Genomic DNA, 27,587 nt, shown 5'->3' with positions numbered 1-27,587 from the left:
TGGCTGTGAAGGACAGAGGTTCAAAATGCATGAAGGAAATTAACTCAATTTCAGTAAAACCAGCACGTTTCCTCAGCCTCCCCTTCACCAGGCTAAAGAAGTTTGGGTCTCTCAGCATCTCCACACACGACCCAGACTTTCTCTGACCACACGACAGCTCCTCCCTGTTCCTCCAAAATGGGGAACCTCACACTGGGACACACCGCTCCAGATGTGACCACACCAGTGCTGAGTCACGATGGACAATAACTGCCCTTTTCTGGGTGGCCACGACCCTCCCAGTGCAGCCCAAAGTGCTCATGGGCATATTCCTGTTTAGCACCACTGAGAACTGGCTGAACATCCAGGTTCAGAGGGTTGTGAGCAGTGGCACAAAGCCCAGCAGGAGGTACAATGAGGAGCACTGAAGGACACCATATCCCTACCCAACATCTCCTCCCCACAGGTGTCTCTTGGGTCCCTGGAAACACCTCAGTGACAAGGGGCAGAGCACTGCCTGTAGGGGGTGGAGGAGATGGGGTCTGAAATGAGGGTCCCGGGGCAGTTTCTCCTGGTTGTTCATGCAGCAAGAAGCTGGGCTGGATATTTGGAGACAGGAACTCTTCCTAACGGCCTCGAATGGGTATGGGGATGGTCTACAAGCAATCAAAGACCTTTACGTCCTTGTTGTAACAATATGTGGGGCCCAGAACTGCACACAGCACTCAAGGTGAGGCTGCACCAATGCTGAATACAGCAGCATAGTCACCTCTTTTGACCACATGGGCATGCTGTGCTTCATGCACCCCAGGATGTGTTTTACCGTCTTGGCTGCTGGGGGACAGTGTTGCCTCCTATTGATCCTGTGGCCAACCATCACGCCAGATCCCTTTCTGCAGGGCTGCTCTCCAGCCGCTCTCTCCCAATCTGCACTTGCGCTCAGTGTTACTCTACCCCAGGTGAACAATCCAACACTTGGACTTGTTCAATTTCATGCCAAGTGCTGGGTCCTGCACTTAGGTCACAACAACCCCATGCAACACTACAGGCTCGGGAAGAGCGGCTGGAAATCTGCCAAATGGAAAAGGCCCTGGGGGTGTTGATGGACAGTGACTGAACATGAGCCAGCATGTGCCCAGGTAGCCTAGAAGGCCACCAGCATCTCTGCATGCATCAAGAATAGTGCGGCCAGCAGGACCAGGCAAGTGATCATCCCTCTGTTCCGGGCACTGGTGAGGATGCACCTCAAATCCTGTGTTCGGTTTTGAGCCCCTCACTACAAGAAAGACCTTGAGGTGCTGGAGTAAGTTCAGAGAAGGGCAACAAAGCTGGTGAGGGGTCTGGAGAACAAGTCAGATGTGGAGCAATTGAGGGAACTAGGGCTGTTTAGCCTGGAGAAAAGAAGGCTGAGGGGAGACCTTATTGCTATCTACAACTCCCTGAAAGGAGGCTGCAACATGGAAGTGTTGGTCTGTTCTCCCATGTGGCAAGTGGGAGAAGGAGAGGAAACAGCCTGAAGTGGCACCTGGGAAGGTTCAGTTTGGATATTAGGAAAAATTTCTTCTTGGAAGAGTTTGTGAGGCACTGGAACAGGTTGCCCAAGTAGTGGTTGAGTCACCATCCCTGGAGTTCTTTAAAATACATGTAGATGAGGTTCTTAGGAATATGGTTTAGTGCCAGAGTTGGGTTAATGGTTTTACACAGTGATCTTGAGGGTCTCCTTCAACCTAAATGATTCTATGATCTCATTGGGATGAGAAACATGGTGAGGCAGCTCACCCAGATGGAGTGCTGATATGGATGGATGGATGGATGGATGGATGGATGGATGGATGGATGGACTGGGACAGAGAAGAGGATCATCCTCCCTATCAACCCAAGGGCCGGGGCCAGCCATGGCATGATGGAAGCAAGGCCAGTTCCCCTTTGTCCCCTGCTCTTGTTTTCAAGAGATCCTTTACCCGCATTGCTGGCAGCCCTCCTGTGCCAGCCCCTCTCACCAGCACAAGACTCCTGGCCAGGAACTCTTCATGCTGCTCCTGCTACTGCAGTGACAGAGCAGCCTGCCCTGAGCTGAGAATGCAGAAATAGGTTTCTGTGGGTCATTTATTCCCCTGTTGAAGCACAGAGCACGGGGATCAGGCTGTGGTGCCTGAAAACCACAGTGAGACAGTCCAAGGCAGATCACTGAAGGTCCTTCACCATCTCCAGGAACACTGGGCACCCACAGATGGACAATCAAACCAGAACCGTGACATCGCATGTTGCCCCATGTCCTCCCCTGAGCCCATGAAAAACACAAGTACAGCAGCATGGCCTTGTGGGGGAAATTTATTCAGGATGACCAGAGCTTCAGAAGAGGAGCCCAAGCTCCAAATACTGAAACTGAGGAAATCCCCTTCTAAGGAGTGTTTCAAAAATCTGGTCCAAATTTCAGAGACAGAGTGATTTCAAAATGGGTCTGTCCTGTTGAAACACCCTGTATAAAAGAGATGTGACACAGGACACCAGCTGTACCAGGGTCCCAGAAACAGGTAGACAGGCCTCTGAGTTGTGGCTCTGGAGAAGTTTCATGGACGAAGAACTTCCTTGACAAACATGGTTATCACAGATAAAATGCTCAATGCACAGAAGGTTCCTGAGATGAACTGGAAATCAGTTCTGAAGAGACACAGGTAACTTATTGTTGCTGACAGAAAAAAGAATGAATCGGCTTCTTCAGTGCTACTTTCAGCTCCTGATTCCTCATGCTGTAGATGAGGGGGTTCACTGCTTCAGGCACCACCGAGTACAGAACAGACACCACCAGATCCAGGGATGGGGAAGAGATGGAGGGGGGCTTCAGGTTGGCAAACACGCCAGTGCTGACAAACAGGGAGATCACGGCCAGGTGAGGGAGGCAGGTGGAAAAGGCTTTGTGCCGTCCCTGCTCAGAGGGAATCCTCAGCACGGCCCTGAAGATCTGCACATAGGACACCACAATGAAAACAAAACACCCAAATATTAAACAGACACTAACCACAATAAGCCCAGCTTCCCTGAGGTAGGAGTGTGAGCAGGAGAGCTTGAGGATCTGGGGAACTTCACAGAAGAACTGGTCCAGGGCATTGCCCTTGCAGAGTGGCAGTGAAAATGTATTGGCCGTGTGCAGCAGAGCATTGAGAAACCCAGTGGCCCAGGCAGCTGCTGCCATGTGGACACAAGCTCTGCTGCCCAGGAGGGTCCCGTAGTGCAGGGGTTTGCAGATGGCAACGTAGCGGTCGGTAACGTTGCCATCTGTGAGAAGACAATACTCTCCTGAAACAAAAAAGACAAACAGAAAGACTTGGGTAACACATCCCAAGTATGAGATGTTCCTGGTGTCCCAGAGGGAATTGGCCATGGATCTGGGGACAGTGATGGAGATGGAGCCCAGGTCGAGGAGGGAGAGGTTGAGCAGGAAGAAGTACATGGGGGTGTGGAGGTGCTGGTCCCAGGCTATGGTGGTGATGATGAGGCCGTTGCCCAGGAGGGCAGCCAGGTAGATGCCCAGGAAGAGCCAGAAGTGCAAGAGCTGCAGCTCCCGTGTGTCTGTGAACGGCAGGAGTAGGAACTGGGTGATGGAGCTGCTGTTGGACATTTGCTGCCTGTGAGCATGAGGACCTGTGCAAGGAGCAAAAGACAGGGATGGTTTAGATGAGAGTTTTCTGGGAAAAAACAAAGCCATTTCCAAACACCCTCCCAGAAAGAGACGCTTCTATTTTTCAGGAGAACGTCCTGGCTGGAGCCAGGTGCTGGATGAGTGTGCAATGAAGAGCAGGGTCTCTGCCCAGGGGCTCTTGAGGAGTCAGACTGACCCTGTGTGATTGGGTGGACAGGGGCCAGTCCTGGGGTTCAGCTTTGTCAGATGGAACCGCTCCTGGTGCAGAAGGGACTGTCAGCATCTGTACCTCCGGGCCTGAGAAGCCGAGTTTGAGAGCTTTGGTGTTTCTCCTTCTGCCCTCCAACCCTGGGGAGTGTTCTTGGGTGTCAGAAACCCCCAGAATTTCTGCTGCACTCAGGGAGAACAGAGCGAGTCCTCCGAGACCAGAGGATGCCTGTGGGTCAGTGCAGAGTGAGGGCAGCTACTCTGTCCCTCTGTCCTGCTCCAGCTGCCCTGGGCTGGCACCTTTCTGAGATGGAGCCGGATCACACTCCCATGTTACCCTGAAAAGCCACCAGGCACTGCTGAGAACAGAGGGATCCATCTCACACCATGACATGTCTCACTGTTTCCTAAGGTCTCAGCACCCCACATTTAGTCCAGGATACGCACGACTTCTTTTCACAAAGCAAACAGCATTTTCTCTGTTGCTTCATTTCTGTGCTTCTACATGGGGATTCAGATAACACACAAATTCTGTAGGACAGGTTGGCATGTGACTCTGCAGCTGAAACTGTCATCCCCAGAGAGCCTGAGAGCAAGAACAAGATGCCAACAGCAGTGACCCAGAGCAGGGGAGCAAGAAGGACAATGCGGTAAGGGTGGGTGTGAGAGAGCCCAGGGCAGAGGCAGCCGGGCACTCAGACAGCGTCACCCTTCCCCAGCTGTGCAGCCACCTCCCAGACACCAACATTGCCGGGCAGCTGCTCTCAGCCGCTGTGCTCTGCAGAGGAACTGGAGCTCTGGCTGCACAGGAGCTGCTTCATGCCTTGGAGCCCCCGGTCCTGAGGGCAGAGGCTTTGCTGGGTGGGACAGGAGGCCAGGGGGCTGCTCACAGGAGGGATCTGCACTGCAGGGGATCACAGGGACTTTTCTCTGTTCTCCCTCCCATAACAATTCGAGGTTCAGTTTCCTCTCATTTCTGATCATTTCCCTGCTGCGTGGAGATTCTCCCCCTGGGAGGTGTTTCCCTGTCCATGTCTCTTCCCTGTCAGTGCTCACAGACCCCATCCCACCCTCTGTGCCCTCCCCCTGGCCCTACAGATCCTGCCTGTTCACAGGGCACTGCCTGGGGGCATCTTCCTGTTTGCAGGTTGGAAAACAGGACAGGTCAGATTGAGGCTGAGGGGTCCAGCCAGGTGATGCAGGTGCTGTGCACAGGCAGAGGGGTGGTGAAGGGATGTTATGAGCTTTCTGGCAGATGTACTGATCACTCAGAATTGCAGTTCAGGAGTCTCAGTGACTTGTTTAAGCATGAGAGCTCATTTTCATTTTATCCTTTCCTGCACCCCTTGGGAGAGGAAACTGAAAATAGAGGCTCAGGAAAGCTCCTTATCTGTCTGGTAATCCTTGCATTGATCTTCTCCTAGAGGCATCCCCCTGGAAAAATCCTGGGGGTGATCTGGAGCTGTGAGCAGCCCTGACCCACACAGCACCCTCTCCACAGCAGAAGCATCTTTTCTGCCCTAATAGGGTTTTATCCTTCCACTCACATCTTCTCCCATCCTTGTTGTTGGGATCTCCCCGGGCAGGCTGAGCGCTGACCCTGGCACATGGCAGAGTCCCTGCCCCGGCACAGCCCTAGGGGCAGGGACCCTGCTCTGCAGGACAGCCCTGGGCCCCCCTGGGAGCTCCCCCTGCAGTCACCCTCTGGAGAAGCTGCAGTCATGCCCTTTCCCATTGATGGTGCAGCAGGGAAGCCGTGCTCTGGACAATTTTCTTCTCCTCTACGTGAGAAATACTGTGTGAGAGACCTGACAGATCCGGTAATACAGGATGTGCCACCTTTAGGAGATACCACCAGGAAATGCAGCTGCATTGTCCTACAGCCAAAGACTTACCGTGTTAGGACTGTGAAGATTTGTCTCTCAATGAGCCCTCAGCAACCTACAACCCTACATTGCTTTTTCCCTCTCTCTGCCTGGCTCCTGTGCCCTCGGTGCTGCAGGCAGAGCCCTCAGCCCTGTTGCGCTGTGCAGAGGAGCTGCTCCTGGGCAGAGCTGTCTCTCTGCAGCGCTGCCGCTTGCCAGGAGCTCCCTTGGTCCCAGCTTAGCAACAGAGGAGCATCCCATGATGTCCCTTTCTCTGTCCTCTCTGGGCTCCCTCCCGGTGCCCCTGGAGCTCTGGGGGAACCTGCTGTGAAACAGGCTCAAGTCAGCACTGATTTCCTTGTCTCAGCTAAGGAGAGACACTTTTTTTTCCCGCAGAATCATTTCTCTCATTCGAAAAATTTTACGGTCCAGGAATCAGCTTTTCACTGTCCCGTCTTTGGACATGACGACCAGACAGGGGCACAAAATGATCTAATTTGCCTTTTCTGAGGGAGGGGATTCTACCTCCATTCCATGTCTGCAGTCCTCAGCTACCCCGACACACAACACAAACCCACAGGAGATGGATTCCTCTGGCCTCAGTTCAGGTGCACACGCAATAGACACTGACTTGTGAGCTCCTTGTTTCAGCTCCCGTGCTAATGAATGGAGGCAGAGATCAAGACTGATGTGCTGAGATGCAAAGACGAGGTGACATGTGAAGTGCCAGAGGTGATACACAATACATGGAGCTGGCTGCAAGCTGAGTGGAGCAATGCGGAGAGGAGAGGCAGCATCTGGGGGCAACTTCTTGTAGGCCAGTGGGGAATCCCTTTGGCCAATAGAACTGACATCAGACACCCACTTTTAGGATGAGAGAATCTTTATTTCTTATGTTTGGGGCAGCCTATGCCGGCATTTATTTGATGAGTGGAGTCTGGAACCACAGACAGAGCTAAGTTTCTCTCTGTCTTTTCCATCAGCTGGGTTGACTCCAGCTCCTTTGACTGTAATGGCAGAAGTGTCATGAACATCCCCACACTGATCATACTCAGGGAAGTTGTTCCTTCTATTGCCAATTACAGACCTGCAGTGTTACGTGAGGTGCCAAGGCTCTCGCACACCCCTCCTGCATTGGGCAGGGACAGCGATGGTCCTGTACGGGACAGCCATCCCCTTTCGCACTGATGTGTGACCGACACCCCGGACAGCACTGCAGACAGACTCGGTGTCTTTGTGAAACAAACTGGTTGCCACCACGGGAGTGTGGCATGTCCGTCATTTCTCTATCTAGTACATGTAAGGCGGTTCATGAATAGGAAGCAAACTACACTGGAGTCTCCACGTATGCGTCTACGCTGTTAAACTTCTGTTTTTTTCTCTCCACCACCCTTCACTCACCCCCTTGACGATACAGCTGAGGAACGGACCAACACTTTTCACAGTGGGTCTGTCAGGAGCACCTTGTCAGTCATGGAGATCACCTTCATGTCCATCAAGGCCCTCTGGGGCAGCAGAGACACCACTGCCAGGTCTGCACTTCCCAGCCCTGTTTCCCTCTGACCTTGGGGACAGCAGGGTTTGCTCACTCTCTTGACATTCAGTTTCAGCTTTATGTTTTTCTCTACCAGTCACTCTGTCTCTTCTATGAAGGAAACTTTTGCACACATGGGGACTTGGATTAGAAACACCAAATCATAGAATAATTTTGGTTGGAAGAGACAATCAAGATCTTTGAATCCAACCATAACCCAACTGTAGCATTAAATCATGTCCCTGAGAACCTCATCTAAAAGTCTTTTAAACCCCTCCAGGGGTGGTGACTCCACCACTGCCCTGGGCAGCCTGTTCCACTGCCTCACAACCCTTCCCATGAAGAAATGTTTCCTAATGTCTGACCTGAACCTTCCCCGGCACAACTTAAGGCCATTTTATCTCATCATATCACTTGATATATGGGAGAAGAAACCAAGAGCCTCTATGCTACAATTTGCTTTCAGACAGCTGTGCAGAGTGAGAAGGTCTCCCCTCAGCCTTCTTTTGTCCAACTAAACTGCTTCAGCTCCCTCCACTGCTCCTCATCAGACTTGCGCCCCAGACCCTTCACCAGCTCTGATCCCTTCTCTGAACTCACTCCAGCACCTCATGGTCTTTCTCATAGTGAAGGACCCAAAACTGAACCCAGGATTCAAGGTTCGGGCTCACCAGTGCCCAGTACAGGGGGCGATCACTTCCCTGGTCCCGCTGGTCACACTATTCCTGATACAAGCCAGGACTCTGGTGGCTTTTTTGGCCACCTGGGCACACACTGTCTCATGTTCAACCACTGCCTATCAACACCCCCAGATCTTTTTCCACCAAGCAGCTTTCCATCCACTCTTCCATGATCCTGTGTTCATGGGGTTGTTATGACCCAAGTGCAGAACCCAGCACTTGTTCTTGTTGAATCTCATGAGATTGGCCTCAGCCCATTGATCCAGCCAGTCCAGATCCCTTTGTAGAACCTTCCTACCTGCCAGCAAATCAACACTCCCACCCACTTTGGTGTCGTCTGCAAACTTATTGAGGGTGCACTTGATCTCCTCATCCAGATCATGGATAAAGAGACTAAACAGAACTGACCTCAATACTGAGCCCTGGGGACACCACTCATGACCGGTCCCTAAATGGATTTGGCTCTGTCCACCACAGCTCCAGCCACTTCTTTACCCATTGTAGATACACCCATCCAGGCAATGAGCTGCAGCTTCTCCAGGAGATGCTGTGGGATAGAGTGTCAAAGGCCTTGCTGAAGTCTAAGGACAAAACATCCACAGCCTTTCCCTTATCTACTTGATCACCTTGTCATAGAAGGGGATCAGGTTGGTCAAACAGGACGTGCCTTTCATAAACCCATGTTGACTGGGCCTGATCATATGGTTCTCTTCTATGAATCCTGTGATATCACTCGAGATCATCTACTCCACAACCTTGCCCAGCACCAAGAGCAGACTGACGGGTCTGTAGTTCACCAGGTTGCCCTTCCAGCTCTTCCCTTAGATGGGTGTCATCATGGCCAACATCCAGTCAACTGGGACCTCCCCAGTTAGCCAGGATTGCTGGTAGATAATGGAAAGTGGCTCAGTGATCACCTCCGCCAGCTCCCTCAGCACCCTTTGGTGTGTCCCATCTGGCCCCATAGAGTCATGGGTGTCCAAGTGGTGCAGCAGGTCACCAACCATTTCTCTTTGGATGATTGGGGTTTCATTCTGCTCCCCATCCCTGACTTCTGGCTCAGGGGGCTCAGTACCTGGAGTACAACTGTTCTGACTGTTAAAGACAGAACAAAGACAAAGAAGGCATTTAGTACCTCAGCCTTTCCCTCATCTTCTCTCACTATGTTTCCTTCTGTATTCACCAGGGGATGGAGATTCTCCTTGGCCCTCCTCTTGTTGCTGATATATTGATAGAAATTGTGGGAGATTTGAGGGATTTCCTTGAAGTTAATGGACATTGTATGGAACTGAAGTGAATAGGCGTCTGAGGTCTTTGTATCCAGCAAGAGAGCAAGAGTCGAGCCTTGAGCAAGAGAAGAAGAGTCAGCAAGTCAGCAATTTAGTAGATACTTTTTGCTTAGCACTAGAGCTCGTGCAGATTTGTAAAATACAATTATTTGTTAGGTTTCGGCACATGAACAGTAGCTATTGACCAATTGCAAGCAGCCTTTAGATGTGTGGGTGGCACATGGACAGGTCAAAAAGATACTTAAGGAGAAATGTAACAATAAACGGCTTTGCTTGAATTCACATTGGATTGTGTGGAGTCCGTGACTGTCGCCCTCCCATGTAATTAGTCCTGACACTGTATCCACAGCAGTGTGTACATATTGCCACCCCTTAGATGCGTTAGAGGTGTGATAAAAATCAACCTGACAGGTATGCAAGGCCCACTGACCCCATTTTATCTTTTCCCATGGCCTACATAATGCCTTTAATTGTACCCAAGTACAAGTAGCACAAAGATTTGTGCATGTTTTACAAGTCTAAAATAGCAAAGGGGTTTGATTGTGAGCAACGTTCCCTGCACCTCTGGAGATCATCCGGTCCAACTCACCTGCCAAAGCAGGTTCACCCAGAGTAGATCGCACAGGACCATGTCCAGGTGGGTTTGAATGTCTCCAGAGAAGGAGACTCCACATCTGCTCCGGGCACCCTGTTTCAGGGTTCTGTCACCCTCCAAGTAAAGAAGTTTATCCTCATATACAGATGGAACCTTCAGCTTGTGCCTGTTGCCCCTCATCCTATCATTGGGCGCCACTGAAAGGAGTCTGGTCCAACCTTTTGACACCCACCCTTGAGATATTTATAAACATCGATAAGATCCCCTCTCAACTTCTCCAGCTGAACAAACCCCCTCTCTCAGGCTCTCCTCATTAGAAAGATGCTCCAGACCCGTTGTCATCTTTGCAATCCACCACTGCACTTTTCCAGTAATTCCTTGTCTTTCTTCAACTGGGGAGCCCAGAACTGGACCTAGTACCTCCAGATGCAGCCTCGGCAGGGCAGAACAGAGGGGGAGGATTCACCTCCCTTGACCTGCTGGTCACATTCTTGGCAATGCACCCCAGGTACCATTGGCCTTCTTGGCCACAAGAGCACGTTGTTGACTCATGGTCAACCTGTTATCAACCAGAACTCCCAAGTCCTTCTCCACAGACCTGCCTTCCAGGTCTGCCCCTAACCTGTAGTGGTGCCTGCGGTTATTCCTCCTGAGGTGAAGGACCCTACACTTGCCTTTGCAGAACTTCCTTGGGTTCTCCCCTGTCCAGTCCTCCAACCTGTCCAGGTCTCGCTGGATGCCAGCACAGCTGGTGTGTCAGCCCTTCCTCCCAGTTTGGTGCTCCCACCCTGCACACTCACACACTTCAGCTTTTCACTGGTGTTTCCCTCTCTGGGGCACTTTCCAGCCCAGCCCAGTTTCTCCCCAGCTCTCCCCACCTCCCCAGTCTCACTCCAGCCCAGCCGAGCAGAGAAGCTCCATCTGGACAGGACCTGTAGAATGAAATGGAGGAAACAGAGGTCAGTGACAGTGTCTCTCTGGCTGCCACGCTCAGGCTATCCCGATGACAGGAAGCCTTCAGCTCCCTGTGCCAGCCCCGTTCCCCAGGACAGCACCAAGTCCTGACCCCGGGGCTCTTCAGGCAGCTCCTGCTGCCCCAGGGACAGGACAGCCTGACCCAAGTTGTCACCCACAGGCAAAGGGTTTCTCTTTCCATGTCTGCACACAAACACTGCTCTGCTCTTCTCCTGGGAGGTCCCATCTCCCCGCAGAGCCTTTGCCCAAGGAGAGCACATCCGCTCTGGCCTGGCTGCCATTCCTGCACCCTCTCCCCACGCTCCCCACAGCCCTGAACTGGGGGTTTTGCTGTGTAGATCAAGTGGGCTGTGGTGCCCGGGCTGTGGTGACTCTGCGGGGCCATACTGGTCAGGCTGGGAGGCAGCCCCAGCTGATGGTGGTCACTGCCACTGACCACCTCCCACACAAGCTCTTGGGAGGTCATGGAGGGTGCTCAGAGGGACCCTGCCTTATCCACCATGTGTGTGGGTGCTGGCCACCAACAAGCAACACCTGAACAACCAGCTCGAAGTCTCTTCTAAGCCGCACTGGGACCCTGATCTCCTCACACTGAGCCTACAGAGAAACAAACCAAACAAAGAGCCTCTTCAGAGTCTGTTATTACGGAATGTTCTTCAAGGAACTTGGGAAGAAGACCTAACCCTTCAGGCACTATGCTAAGGAGATGCCCTTGCTGATAGAGTTGCTGTTCTGAGGCCGGCTCTGTCACACAAGTGCTCACTGCCTGTCCTGGTCACAGGACTGACACACAGTACGGCTGTGACAAAGCCTGGGGAGCGCTCAGGCCTTACACCAGCACAAGGGCTGAGAAGGAGAGTGGGGAAGTGCAAAGAGAACGACTCTGGAAAGAAGAAGGCTGGTGCTGCCTGGCAGAGCTGCTCTGCTGGGGCTGTTTCCTCCATCTTCACACACAGACACCTCGTATTGAGCTTCACAAAGGTCTCAGAGGAAGGATCTCAGACAAACAATTCATGGAAGGGTCATTTATTTTCTTTACATATACAGAGAGCATGACTTCTCATTTGCAAGATCTTTGACTTGATCTATAAGGGTGGACAGAGATGTGGGATGAATAATAACATTTCTTTGTTAGCCATATTATCAGAGTTAAAAAAGCAAACCCAAAGAAGTCTTTCCCCAACTCCAAAAAATCATCTACAACTACAAAATATCAAAAAGACAGGTTGGACCTGTCATGAGTCGTGTCATGAGTGATATGCAGAACATGGAATGTTTAACGCCTTTGAAAAGCATCCAGCCATCAGTTTCCTCAGGGCATCCTTGACCTCCTGGTTCCTCATGCTGTAGATGAGCGGGTTCACTGCTGGAGGCACCACTGAGTACAGAACAGACACCACCAGATCCAGGGATGGGGAAGAGATGGAGGGGGGCTTCAGGTGGGCAAACATGGAAGTGCTGAGGAACAGGGAGACCACGGCCAGGTGAGGGAGGCAGGTGGAAAAGGCTTTGTGCCGTCCCTGCTCAGAGGGGATCCTCAGCATGGCCCTCAAGATCTGCATATAGGAGAGGAGGATGAAAACAAAACATCCAAATATTACGAATACGCTAACCACAATAAGCCCCAGTTCCCTGAGGTAGGACTGTGAGCAGGAGAGCTTGAGGATCTGGGGGATTTCACAGAAGAACTGGTCCAGGGCATTGCCCTTGCAGAGTGGCAGTGAAAATGTATTGGCCGTGTGCAGCAGAGAATAGAGAAACCCAGTGGCCCAGGCAGCTGCTGCCATGTGGACACAAGCTCTGCTGCCCAGGAGGGTCCCGTAGTGCAGGGGTTTGCAGATGGCAACGTAGCGGTCGTAGGACATGATGGTGAGAAGATAAAATTCTGCTGAAATGAAAAACAAAAACAGACAGAGTTGGGCAGCACATCCTGTGTAGGAGATGGCTCTGGTGTCCCAGAGGGAATTGGCCATGGACTTGGGGAGAATGGAGGAGATGGAGCCTAGGTCGAGGAGGGCGAGGTTGAGCAGGAAGAAGTACATGGGGGTGTGGAGGTGCTGGTCCCAGGCTATGATGGTGATGATGAGGCCGTTGCCCAGGAGGGCAGCCAGGTAGATGCCCAGGAAGAGCCAGAAGTGCAAGAGCTGCAGCTCCCGTGTGTCTGTGAACGCCAGGAGGAGGAACTGGGTGAAGGAGCTGCTGTTGGACATTTGCTGCCTGTGAGCATGAGGACCTGTGCAAGGAGGAAAAGACAGTGACAATTTAGGGGAAACTTCTCTGAGGAAAATAAACGTGCTGTTTCTCATGGAAAACCCCCTCCCTGATGGAGGGATGTTTCAGCGAATTCTGTTTTTACTATCTGTAAAAAACCAGTTCATCGCAGCTTAAACTGCAGCTTGGACATCTAGGTTCCATGAACACAGCTCTGGGTCAGGACCCCATGAGCTGGCGTCAGAAGAAAAACTGATCCACACTCCCACCCCAACCCCAGAGAGCAAGAGCACCAGGGACAGGTGGAGAAACAGGGAAGAACACTGCAGTGCTACCAGAAAATAAAGCAAGGACGGAAAGGCAGACGGGCATACTGTGGAACCTTCTCCTTACCCGGCTGTGCTGCTGCCACTCACTTAATGACACTGTAGAGCAAGTACTTTTAGCACCTTTTTTGTGTACCACGTTCCAGGAACCCTTCACCTGGAGGTCCAGCTGCTGAGGTGGAGACTCATGACCTGGACCCCATGGCTTTGGTGCAGAGGCTCTGCTGGGGAACAGAGGAGACCAGGAGGTTGCACTGGGAAATGTGTCTTTGCTGCAGAGGATTTGAGAGTGGTTCCGAAATCCCATCCCCAGCATTTCTGGTAGCAGTTAACTCGTCCTGCCCATGTCTATGTGGCCTGTAGTTGTGTCTCTGTCCCTGGGTCTGCTCCCTGTCAGTGTCACAGACCTCGTCCCACCCACTGTGTGCTCAGCTCTGTTCTGCTCACACCTCCTGGCACTGCCCAGGGGCAGCTCTGTGTGTGCAGGGGCTCAGGAGCAGCTCAGACAAGTCCTAACGAGAACTGGGGTCTCAGTGTCTTCTCCAAGGAGAGAAATAGATCCCCGTCCTCCCCTGCACACCAGACAACCAAGAGTGGAAAACTGAAAGCACAGACTCCTTCCCTTGCAGCTGTTGCTGTCTTGATGTTGTTGTTCAGAAGGACCCTCTGCCATGTCTGTAGGGTTGATCTGGAGCTCTGAGCAGCCCTGACCCACACAGCACCCTTCAACCCCACAAGCTCCCTGCCTGCCCTGCCGGGGGTCGCTCCTTCCACCCACAGCTGCTGCCATGGGATCTCCCCGGGCAGGCTGAGCGCTGACCCTGGCAGGCGGCAGAGTCCCTGCCCCGGCACAGCCCTGGGGTGCAGGGACCCTGCTCTGCAGGACAGGCCTGGGCACCCCTAGGTGCACAACTTGCTTCTCAGATTTTCGAAGTTGCTGAAAAAGATCCCTGTCCTTACAGATCCCACCAGTTGTGCCTGTGCCAGCTTTAGGAGATGGCTCCTGGAGCTACAGCTGCATTGCCCTGCACCCAGAGACTTACCATGGCAAGGGCTGCAAAGGTTTCTCCTCCAGTGAGCTCTCAGTCATCCTCCCAATCCTGACCACCTTTAATCTCTCTCTGCCTTGCTCGTCTCCCTGAGATCCCCAGGCAGAGCCCTCAGCCCTGCTGCGCTGTGCAGAGGAGCTGCTCCTGGGCAGAGCTGTCTCTGCAGCGCTGCCGCTTGCCAGGAGCTCCCTCTGTCCCAGGAGCCCAGCCCAGCTCAGCAGCACAGGAGCAGCTCAGGGCTCTTTAATGACCACTCTGGTGGTTTTGTTGCTGAGTCCATGGACCTCAGACCCTGAGGGGAAGGTGAAGAAACTTCACAAGAAGTCAGATACAAACTCCAAAGTTTCTTGTACTGTTAATGGTTTCCACTGAGGGAACCTATTGAGAAACAATATCAGGTTTGGTTACAGAAGAAAACTGGAGGTCAGGAAAAGCAAAGTAAAGGTGGCTCTGATGATCAGTAAACCTGGATGTGTTTCACTAACCAAATGGCCAAACCCTGACCCCCAGCCCTGAGAAGGCAGATCCTGTCCCTCCCACGTTGCCCATGGCCCTTCCTGGACAGTGTGATGTGGGGCTGTGCAAGGCCAAGGGCAGGACTATGGTCCCACAGCTCCCAGGTTCCTGGCTGGGGAAAAGGAGGCCATGAGGCCCCTGTGCTGGAAGGACAAGGTGTCTCCTCACAGGCATCAGAGGTGCAGACAACAGCCATAGCCAAGGGGAGAAGGAGCTCATGTCTGCTGGGGCTTTCAGCCTCTTTACATCCCTTGATCATCTCCACGACAGCCTGTCCTGTGCTGTGGCATCCCCTGCACCTCTTCCCCTGCAGGCTGCAGACATCCCCCCTGCTGCCCCACCTTGCTCTTGTCTGAGTATCTTCCTTCCTTTGCTGAGATCTCTGCATCCTCCCCAGCTGTTCCTTGAAGCACAAAGCCTTGGGCTGATGCAGACTCCCTCTGCTGACCTGCTCCACAACAGCACTTCCCTTCCAGTCACATTCCGTTCTGCTCATGTCCAGCCTGGACCTCCCCAGCTGCTCTTTGTGCCATTATTTCTTTCTCAAACTCTTTCCCACTATGCAGAAAACCTCCACCACCTCTGAAACCACACTTCAGGCACTCTCAGGCTACTCCTGCACTGCTGCAGCCTCCCCACCGCTGCTGGGCCAAAGCAGCCCAGGTCCCTCAGCATCCCACACCATGTGCACAAGGTGCTGAACCTGCCTTGGCAGAGCCCTGCACTCTCCAGTTCCTCCCTGCTTCTCCAAACTGGGAAGCCGCACACTGGCACACCCCCGTGTGTGTGGGGTCACAGCAGTGCTGAACCGAATGGGATGAGAACTCCAGGTGTCTGGGTCCCCGCGCTCCTCCTCATGCAGCCCCGTGTGCAGCTGCCTTGTTCATGGTAAGCGTGCACCACGGTCTTGTGTGGGGACCTTGGAGTGCCAGGGCCTTCTCCTCAGGGTCACTGCTCAGCGTGTCAGGTCCTGCTCTGTCCTGATGGATGGGGTTATTGTCCCACCCTGATACAGCACTGGTCACTTCATCTTGTCAATATTCAGAGTTATCTGATGGGTAAATACCAGATATGTGGAGCTGTGCCTGGGGACAGACAATGTCAGCTGAAGGTTGAGGAGTCAGCATGAGAGGGCAGAACAACATGGGCAGGGTTGTGGTCCCTGAACATCAGCTACAGACTCACTGATGAGGAAGAGGAATGAGATGAGGCCTCCTTCAGACAAATGAAAGAGGCCTCTTATTTCCAGGGCCGTTTCCTCTTGGCAGACCTGAGATATCCCAATATCTGCAGTGTACCCCCCATCCAGGAGGGTGTGGAGCTCATTGACAACATCTTCCTGACACAGGTGACTGAGGAGTCAGTGGGGTGAGGTGCCCTGTGGGACTTCACACTTACAAACCAGAAAGAGTTGGTCAGGATGGAACAGTCAGGGATGGGAAAGTGGAGATGAGGCTCCTGGGAGATGATCACAAGGCCAAGAGCAGGATTTCAGGAGAGCAAGCTTTGGCCTGCTGAGGGACCTGCTTGGGTCCTATGGGATATGACCTTGGTGTCTGCAGTGCTTTTCTCTCACATCTCCTCCCTCCTCTCTCCCACCTGCTGTTGTGCAGCGTTTTTTACCCCTTCTCAAATAAAACATCACAGAGGTGCTGCCAACATCACTGAGTGGCTCAGATGTGGCAAGGCGTGGGTCCATCTTCGAGCAGCTGAAATGGTATCTGTCTCATGTCAGTCGAACACCTGTTGTCTTCTCAGAGAGGTGACAACTGTAGCACATCCACACTCACCCCCATTTCCAAGACTTTACCACGTAAATCCATTAGATGTTACAAACTACTTTATCATGAAGAAGAAATGGAAAAGATCTTCTGTCAGCAACCTTAGAATGTCTCCAGTCAATGAGCAGGTTCCTATGGGGAACTGTAGTTGCCTGATATTCACTGGCCATGCAAAGCTTCAGGTGCCAACAGATCAAAGGATCTTGGGCCAACTTATTAACATGCCTGTCTGATGGGCAACAAGGGTGATGCTCACCTGGATCTGGTACTGACAAAGAAGGAAGAGCTGGTGAGGGATGTGAATATCAGTGTCCACCTTGGCTGTCGTGACCAGGAAGCAGTGGGGTCCCGGGCACCAGAGAGGAGGGAGGAAGGCCAGTAGGCAAAGGCAGCACACAGGAGGTGGAATCAGGGGAAGCTGCAAAGCAGGAATTCAGAAAACTTGTCCATGGATGTGGGGATGATGCCAAAGCTGCCCTGGATTTGATACCTGCGGGGAGGCTGAGGGCAGCAAGATGACCTGATATAGCTTCATTTGCAGTTAAATAGAGAGGGCGATTGTGGGCCTGCTGCTGCACTTCTTAAGAGTAGAATCAGACAGGACTGAGGTTTTTCATGGCTTCTTTGCCTCCATCTTCACCACCAAGGTCTCCTGGGACTTTGTTCCTGAAGGCAGGAGTCTGGAGAACACCCAGCAGTGGATGGGGCTCAAGTCAGGGGTGACCTGAGCAAACTCAGACACCATTCCAGACCAGGAGATTGGACACTTGAGCAGCTACCTGAACACAAGTATCGCTGTGCTGTGGCATCTGAGATTCCCAAGAACTTCCACGTATTGGTCCAGAGTTGTGTGATTCCTCTTGAGGTGTCCTGGCCTATCTCCTCACTCACATGGTGATTTAGGCACCCACTTTTCCAATACATTCAGTCTTATCCTGAGACACTCCACATCAACATGAACAGGAGGCTGTCGATGCCACCTGTTCTGGAAAGGGAGGGAAGGGTGAGCAGGGAAGGAAACAGAAGAAATTTGGCTTTATTGCTGTTTCTTGTGGAAATGCTCTCTGCTTGGCTGTTCCTGAAATCCCCCTAATCATCCACACCACACTCGAAGCCTTTAAGAAAATGATGCACAGAGCCTTGGCTTGTAAGAGGATTTTCAATGTTAATGAGCCCTCTGCTGCCATGATCCTGAATGGCAGCTACTGAAAGAATGAACAAACCTCTGATGAAGTGAAAGGCAGAAGCAAACCCCAAGTTTCTGAGGGTGTTTGGGACCCCATGGAGGCCATGGCTGACACAGCTGTGAAGGAAACAACCAGTGCAGGTCCCTGTCCCTGGAGGCTGGGGAAGGAAAGTCTTGGAGACACTGATTACAGGTGGTGAGGGCCATGTGGAGGTGGCTCTGATGCCATGTCAGCCCTTGATGCTTGTTCATCATCAAAATGGGTGAAATCTGACCCCTGGGACCTGGTAGATTTTTGTCCAATGTTTTTCAAGGCTTTTCCTGTGGTCACTGTGAGTGTTTTGTGTTTTGGAGTGGGTTTTATGTCAGTTACTATTGCTTTAACTGCAAGGCTCTGGTTTTCTGTGGAGTTGGAAATGCCTGTGAGTTCCTCACAACTCATCCAGCTTCTTTCATACACCTGGCAATGGTCACCAATCTCCTCAATGTCCCAGTCCCACACTTGCTTGAATCCTCTCTTTGGATCCATACCCATCACTCCAGGAGGTTCATGCATCCCCCGGGTTCATGAATGATTCCTGAGGTCCATCCAAGTGTGGGCAGTGTGAGAGAGGAGCAGAGCAGAGCAGGGTCAGCCCTGACCCTCTCCCACACCTACGCATGTCCAATCACCGCTGCTCAGGCCTCCTGCTCTTCAGAAGAGGCTCTGTCAATCAACACCCCCACGTCTTTTTCTGACAGCAGCTTTCCAGCCGCTCTTCCCCAGGTCTGTACTGTTGCAGGAGGTTGTTATGACCCATCTGCCTGACCCAGCACTTGGCCTCATAGAAACTCAGACAACTGGCCTCAGTCAGCCAAGATCCCTCTGTATGACCTTCCCAACCTCCAGCAGATTAACATTCCAACCCAACTTGGTGTCATCTACAAACTTACTGAGATTGCCCTTGATCACCTCATCCAGATCATTGATAAAGAGATTAAACAGAACTGTCCCCGATACTGAGTCCTGGGGATACGACTCCTGACGGGCCACCAACTCGGTTTGGCTCCATTCACCACAACTCTTTGGGCCCAGCCCTCCAGCCAGTTCTTTACCGATCACAGCTACACCATCCAGGCCATGAGCTGCAGCTTCTCCAGGAGATGCTGTGGGATACGGTGTCAAAGGCTTTACTGCAGTCTAAGGACACAACACCCACAGCCTGTGTGGCGGATTCACTCCCCACGACAGACTTTCCCTCATCTGCTCAGCCGGTCACCTTGTCATAGAAGGAGATCAGGCTGGTCAAGCAGGACCTGCCTTTCACAAAGCCATGCTGATTGGGCCCGATTGCTCGTCTCGTATGTGTGACCTCACAGTCCTTTCCCAGCCATGTTCCTGCTCTTGGCCTATCCCCTGCAGAGGCAGAAGTGACCTCACAGTGCCCTCCACAGCCATTGGCTTCCTACTGGACCATGAGTTCCTGAGACACAAGTGACCACATGGCATCGTACCCAGCCATCACCCTGCTTGTGGTCCAGTGTGTGAGCAGATCAAACTCAGCTGGTTTCATCAAATTTATCGAATAGATTTCCTATCAAGGGTTTGAGTGGAGAAACGTTCCTCAGAGGAGCTGCTGTATTTACACTGGGGCATTTTACATCTCTGCTTCTGACTCTCATTATTTTTCTCTTCTTCCTCTGTCTATTCTGACGTGAAAGAGCTCTCCAAGGAAAAGATTTATGGAATCCTACAATAACACAGGTTGGAAGAGACCTCTGAACACCATCTCTGTCCCACTGACCTTTATGGCACCCCAAGGAATAACTGATGCATTTGTGCTCCCTTGGGTTCATCTCACCACATGCACACAGTGGACATGCACATGATGTGTATGTTTGCAGCTCATCTGTACAATGAAAACATGGAGTTTTGACCTAGTGTTTATAGAATCATAGAATCTTTTGTGTTGGGAATGGAACACAAGGACCATCAAATCCAACTCCTGGGCTTAGGACCATGGCACATCCTTGGGGAGCCTGTTCAGTGTCCATCACCTCTGGGTGAAGAACCTTTTCCTAATGTCCAACCTCGACCTCCCCTGGCACATCTCACTTCCATTCCCTTGGGTTCTGTCATTGGTCACCAGAGGGAAGAGATCAGTACCTTCCCTTCCTTCTCCCCTCGTGAGGAAGCTGTAGCCACCATGAGGTCTCCTTTTAGTCTTCAGCTCTGATGCTGAGAAACCCCTTGGTTTGCTTTCTGAAGCAGAAAAGAGAAGCCATGACCTCCTGGCGCTGGGAAGGGCGATCCTGTCCCTCACACACGGCTCAGGGCTCTTCCTGGGACCGTGGGATGTGGGTGTGCAAGGCCCAGGAAACGACAACACTGATACAACAACTTCCAGCTTCCCCACGGGGCTGCAAGGAGGCACCGAGGCCCCAGTGCCATGAGGACAACATGGCTTCTCCTGGGCCTCAGTGGCAGAGACAACTGACATGGCCAAGGGGACAGAGACCTGGGTTCTGTGGGTCCCTTCCGGCCTTGCCAGCGCCCTTTGCCATCTCCACCACAGGCTGTTCTACATGGTCCTACCCCTGCCCCTCTTTCCCTGCAGGCTGCAGACACCCATCTCCCTTCCCCACCTGCTCTCACCCCAGCATTTCTTGTGGTCTTTTGCCTGACAGGAAAGAAGTAACCTCACCATGATCTTCTGAACCCCATGGCTGCTGCTGGCCTTTCAGCTTCTCTGACAGACACGACCATGTCCCTGCTGCTGTCCCATAATGTTATTAGGTGGAATGGACATGACAACGCATCTCCAAGGCCTCTTCCTGGGTAGGGCCTGTGGGTGCTTAGGCAGAGATACCTTCCCAGCTCTATTCCTGTTTCTGGCCTGCCACCTCCAGAGACAGAACTGACCTCACAGTCCCCTTCACAGCCAAAGTCTTTGAACTCAATTATGAGTTTCTGAGACACAAGTGACCTCGTAATCCCACACCCATCCATCAGCCTCCTTGTGAGCCAGGACCTGACTAGATAAAGCATGCTTGTTTTATCAAATTGATCAAATTTTTTTCCTACTGAAAACCTGAGTGGAGAAGTATTATTTAAGGGAATGTGAAATGTTGACATCCTTTCTATGTCCTCTCCTGCCTCTTTTATTTTTTGATTTTTTACCTTCTTCCTGGTTGCTAATTGCAAATTCACTAACTGAAGTGCAAAGCCAATCCCACACCCAGAGATGAGATATTGTTTATTCCAGAGTTGTGGAAGTCTGGATGCTGGAATAAAACCAGCACAACAGGTAGAGAAGGAACATCTATTATATCCAAAATCTTATCGCTACTTTCAGACCCTCCCAGCAGTCCTAAAGAGCCAAGTGTTTACACATTGGCATATTGGTTACATAATCATTTTATCACCACGCAAGCTTGTTGAGAAAGGGTCCCGGGCTGACCCCGGTCTCCTATCCTAGGGATGCATATGAGTGTATAAGGAGCAAAGTTCAGCTAAAGGACACTTTATGTAACAGTCTAGAGACAGATGTTAAAACAAGACTTAACTAACTGTGCAGGCTCCAGAGTGTCTGCGCTGCAAGGACAGAATTCTTTGCAGGTTCTGTTTAGGTGTTTTAAAAGTCACTTTTATCTTTGGTAGCAGGGCAGACCGACCAAAACGGAGAGGATTTACATATTTTAGTTTAGCAATTACAGGCAGGATTTGTTCTTTTAACTGGTAAGGACTACATCTTCTTTCTTCAAACACCTCTCCAAGGTAAAGATTCATTGACTCATAGAATAACTCAGGTTTGAAGAGAGCCCTGAACATCATCTTGTTTCACTCTCCTGCTCAAGGCAGGATCCACCAGGTGAGGTTGCTCTAGGCCTCTGCTCAGCTTTGCATCATCCAAAAAGGAGCTGAAAATGTGCTCCACTATACAATGAAGGGGCAGAATAAAGCCGTTCAACAGTGTTGGCCCCAGTACTCATCACTGAGGGATGCTGCTAGAAACTGGCTAAACACAGGACTTTGTATCACTGATGATATTTGGGCTTGGTCATCCAGCCAACTTCCCACCCATCACAACATCCGCATCTGCATCCCAGATCTCACCAATCTGCTCTAAGGCCACCACAGGAGACCGTGTCTGGGGTCTGCAAAACTCCATGTACACAACATGCCTTTCTTTCCCTTGCCCTTCTGGGTTCAGCAATCCCTTCCTTGTCCTACAACTGCCTGGAGATGGCTGCAGGAGAATGTGACTCGTCACCCTCCCAGGGACAGGCGTCATTCTTCCAGTTCTCCTTCCTGCTGTTCCTGAAGATGGGTTTGACATCTGCCTTTCTGAGGGACCTCTGAACCTCTCTGATCACTCTGGCACTTCTGAGACCACAATCCAGAATTTCCCACAGAGAAAGAGGGCCAGATGCAGGACTGTGTAAAACAGCATGGGATGGAGATGGCAAAGGTGATATAGCAAACAGGGACACTTGCAATGAGCCTGTCCAAGGGAGCTGAGATGAATCTCACTGTGCCACTGGGATTTGTCCCTGGAGTCACACGCAGAAATATCAGGGTTCTGTCAGACATCCACATCTGAGCTGGCCTCATGGACTCTTAAAACACATTGAGATATTCAGGGTCAGACACTTTCCCTTTTACACACAGAGTCAGGAGTCACAGTGTCTCTCTGGGCTCCTGTTCCTATTCCCAAAGGCTGGGAGGCACCTCAGCCCCATGGTGTGTCCCCATGTTCTGCATTCATCTTTGATGTCCCTCATCATTAGGAATGGAAATTGGTTCTAGGAAACACATCCCAGTGCTGTTTTCTGGTGGTTCCTTATGGGATATTAGTCCCAACATGATGTCACCTCATCAAACTATCTGTCACACAGGCCTTCATGGAACCACAAGAAATAGCTGATGGTGTTTTTGCTGGCTCAAGTTCATGTCAACTCACGTACATGATATGCATGCTCACATCTCATCTGTACAAGGCAAACATGAACCTCTGACCTACTCATTCAGTGTAATTGCATGGAGGGGCAAAGAGCTCTGAGCTGGGGTGAGAGGTCAGTGCTGGACATGGTGGTTGTGAAGGGCCAGTCGATGGTGATTGACCAGAGGCACCTTCTGAGGGGTGTCCAGTGCACAGGGGCACAGTCCAGACCCTGCTCTGCTGGTCCTGCAGGTCTCTGGCAGGAGGCCTGGCTGTGAGAGGACACTGCTGTGTGCCAGCCCTGCACACACACACTGTTCAGATATACAATGGTGTTTCATCTGTGGGACACTTTTGTAGGAATAAGCTTGAGAGAAACATTGCAAGAAGATAGAAACCATCATGCACTGCCCAAAGAAGATCACTTTTCCTTGTGGAAGTACTGTTACTGACGCCAGTTCTGTGACACAAGTGCCCATTGCCTGTACCTGCCTGTGCTGACAGGAGTGACACAAAGCAGGACGGGGACCAAGCTGCCAGAGCACTCAGGCCTTGCACCAACACAAGGGATGAGAAGGAGAGTGTGGGAGTGGAACCAGAACAGGTCTAGAAGACCAAGCACTGGTGCTCCCTGGCAGTGCTCCCATGCGAGAGCTCTTTTCCCCTCCACCCACACACAGGAACTATCTCTGCAGCTCTAAAAAGCCCTTGCAGGATAGATATAGTGAAAAACAAGTCACTAAACAGCCCTTTATTCTACTTAGAGACAAGAAGAGCACTGCTGCTCATTTAAAAAGCCAACAGTTATAAAAGAAAAGCCAACATGGAATTAGAAAGGGAATGACAACATTATCACAATAAGAAAACAACCAACAACACCAGACAATCCAGTTGACAGGCTGGGCCTGTAATTAGCTACATTAAAACTCCTATATAGAAGATGATGGTCAGTTTATTGCTTCAGAAAACTCTAGGAAATTAGTTTCCTAAGGGCATCCTTGAGCTCCTGGTTCCTCATGCTGTAGATGAGGGGGTTCACTGCTTCAGGCACCACTGAGTACAGAACAGACACCACCAGATCCAGGGATGGGGAGGAGATGGAGGGGGGCTTCAGGTAGGAAAACATGACAGTGCTGATAAACAGAGAGACCACGGCCAGGTGAGGGAGGCAGGTGGAAAAGGCTTTGTGCCGTCCCTGCTCAGAGGGGATCCTCAGCACGGCCCTGAAGATCTGCACATAGGACACCACGATGAACACAAAACACCCAAATACGCCTAATATACAAACCGCAAGAAGCCCAAATTCCCTGAGGTAGGAGTGTGAGCAGGAGAGCTTGAGGATGTGGGGGATTTCACAGAAGAACTGGTCCAGGGCATTGCCCTTGCAGAGTGGCAGTGAAAATGTATTGGCCGTGTGCAGCAGAGAATAGAGAAACCCAGTGGCCCAGGCAGCTGCTGCCATGTGGACACAAGCTCTGCTGCCCAGGAGGGTCCCGTAGTGCAGGGGTTTGCAGATGGCAATGTAGCGGTCGTAGGACATGATGGTCAGGAGAAAAAATTCTGCTGAAGCTAAAAACACAAACAGAAAGAGTTGTGCAGCACACCCTGCATAGGAAATGACCCTGGTATCCCACAGAGAGTTGGCCATGGACTTGGGGACAGTGGTGGAGATGGAGACAAGGTCGAGGAGGGCGAGGTTGAGCAGGAAGAAGTACATGGGGGTGTGGAGGTGCTGGTCCCAGGCTATGGTGGTGATGATGAGGCCGTTGCCCAGGAGGGCAGCCAGGTAGATGCCCAGGAAGAGCCAGAAGTGCAAGAGCTGCAGCTCCCGTGTGTCTGCGAACGCCAGGAGGAGGAACTGGGTGATGGAGCTGCTGTTGGACATTTGATGTCTGTGAACATGGGGACCTGCCATAGGAGGAAAAGATAGTGACAAGTTAGGGGAGACTTCTCTGAGCAAAATAAACATACTGTTTCTCATTAAAACCTCCTCCCTGAAAGAGGGATATGTCAGTTTATTTTGTTTTTACAAAATGAGAAACATATTTCATCACAACTTAAAATACAGCTTAGGCACCTGGCTTCCATGAATCATCTCTGGGGCAAGACCCCCAGTGTTGGTGTCAGAACAAGAATGGAACCACACTCCCACGCCAATCCCATACAGCAAGAGCACCAGGGAGAGGTGGAGCAACAGGGAAGGACACTGAAGTGTTCCTGAAAATTAAAGCAATAACAGAAAGGCAGACGGGCATGCTGTGGAACCTCCTCCTTACCTGACTGTGCTGCTGACATTCACATAATGACACTGTAGAGCAAGTGCCTTTAGCACCTTTTTTGTGTACCACGTTCCAGGAACCCTTCACCTGGAGGTCCAGCTGCTGAGGTGGAGACTCATGACCTGGACCCCATGGCTTTGGGGCAGAGGCTCTGCTGAGGAGGAGAGGACACCAGGGGTTGCACGGGGCAACGTCTCTGCACTGCAGGGGATGGCATGGGGGGTACTGAATCCCGCCTCCCCAGCATTTCTGGTCCATCTCCCTCTCCCTGTCCATGTCTGTGCTGCCTGCAGCTGTGTCTCTGTCCCTGGGTCTGCTCCCTGTCAGTGTCACAGACCCCGTCCCAGCCGCTGTGTGCTCAGCTCTGTCCTGCTCACACCTCCTGGCACTGCCTAGGGGCAGCTCTGTGTGTGCAGGGGCTCAGGAGCAGCTCAGACAAGTCCTAACGAGAACTGGGGTCTCAGTGTCTTCTCCAAAGAGAGAAATAAATCCGCATCTCCCACTGCACACCCAGACAACCAAGAGTGGAAATTGAAAGCACAGACTCCTTCCCTTGCAGCTGTTGCTGTCTTGATGTCCTTGTTCAGAAGAACCCTCTGCCATGTCTGTGGGGTTGTTCTGGAGCTCTGTGCAGCCCTGACCCACACAGCACCCTTCAACCCCACAAGCTCCCTGCCTACCCTGCCGGGGGTCGCTCCTTCCACCCACAGCTGCTGCCATGGGATCTCCCCGGGCAGGCTGAGCGCTGACCCTGGCAGGCGGCAGAGTCCCTGCCCCGGCACAGCCCTGGGGTGCAGGGACCCTGCTCTGCAGGACAGCCCTGGGCACCCCTGGGTGCTCACCGGGCTTCACAGCTGTTCAACATTGCCTGACAAGATCCCCTCCTTACAGATCCCACCAGCTGTGCCTGTGCCAGTTTTAGGAGATGCCTCCAGGAGCTACAGCTGCATTGCCCTGCACCCAGAGACTTACCATGGCAAGGGCTGCAAAGGTTTCTCCTCCAGTAAGCTCTCAGTCATCCTCCCAGTCCTGACCACCTTTCATCTCTCTCTGCCTTGCTCGTCTCCCTGAGATCCCCAGGCAGAGCCCTCAGCCCTGCTGCGCTGTGCAGAGGAGCTGCTCCTGGGCAGAGCTGTCTCTCTGCAGCGCTGCCGCTTGCCAGGAGCTCCCTCTGTCCCAGGAGCCCAGCCCATCTCAGCAGCACAGAAGCAGCCCAAGGCCCTTTAATGACACCTCTGGTGGGTTTGTTGCTGAGTCCATGGACATCAGGCCCTGAGGGGAAGGTGAGGAAACCTCTCAAGAAGTCAAAGTCAGATACAAACTCCAAAGTTTCTTGTACTGTTAATGGGTTCCACTGAGGGAACCTATTGAGAAACAATACCAGGTTTGGTTACAGAAGAAAACTGGAGGTCAGGAAAAGCAAAGTCAAGATGGCTCTGATGCTGAGTAAACCTGGATGTGTTTCATTAACCAAAGGGCCAAGCTCTAACCCCCAGCCCTGGGAAGTCAGATCCTTTTCCTCCCACGTTGCCCATGGCCCTTCCTGGACAGTGTGATGTGGGGCTGTGCAAGGCCAAGGGCAGGACTATGGTCCCACAGCTCCCAGGTTCCTGGCTGGGGACAAGGAGGCCATGAGGCCCCTGTGCTGGAAGGACAAGGTGTCTCCTCACAGGCATCAGAGGTGCAGACAACAGCCATAGCCAAGGGGAGGAGCTCATGTCTGGTTTTGGCTTTCAGCCTCTTTACATCCCTTGATCATCTCCACCACAGCCTGTCCTGTACTGTGGCATCCCCTGCACCTCTTTCCCTGCAGGCTGGAGACATCCCCCCTGCGGCCCCACCTTGCTCTTGTCTGAGCATCTTCCTTCCTTTGCTGAGATTCTCCATCCTCCCCAGCTGCTCCTTGAAGCACAAAGACTTGGCCTGATGCAGACTCCCTCTGCTGACCTGCTCCACCACAGCACTGCCCTTCCAGTCACATTCCTTTCTGCTCATCTCCAGCCTGGACCTCCCCAGCTGCTCTTTGTGCCATTATTTCTTTCTCATACCATTTTTCACTAGGAAGAAACCTCCACCACCTCTGAAACCACCTCTCAAGCACTCTCAGGCGACTTCTGCACTGCTGCAGCCTCACCAGCGCTGCTGGGCCAAAGCAGCCCAGGTCCCTCAGCATCCCACACCATGTGCACAAGGTGCTGAACCTGCCTTGGCAGAGCCCTGCACTCTGCAGTTCCTCCCTGCTTCTCCAAACTGGGAAGCCGCACACTGGCACACCCCCGTGTGTGTGGGGTCACAGCAGTGCTGAACCGAATGGGATGAGAACTCCAGGTGTCGGGATCCCCACGCTCCTCCTCATGCAGCCCCGTGTGCAGCTGCCTTGTTCATGGTGAGCATGCACCACGGTCTTGTGTGGGGACCTTGGAGTGCCCAGGCCCTTCTCCTCAAGGTCACTGCTCAGTATGTCAAGTCCTCGTCTGTCCTGACAGATAGTGTTGTTCTCCTACCCCAATACAGAACAGGTCACTTCATCTTGTCAAAATTCAGAGCTTTCTG

This window comes from Patagioenas fasciata, chromosome 7 (genome assembly GCF_037038585.1).
Source record: "Patagioenas fasciata isolate bPatFas1 chromosome 7, bPatFas1.hap1, whole genome shotgun sequence".
NCBI classification, from domain to species: Eukaryota; Metazoa; Chordata; class Aves; order Columbiformes; family Columbidae; genus Patagioenas; species Patagioenas fasciata.
Note: the sequence above shows the minus strand (reverse complement) of the source record.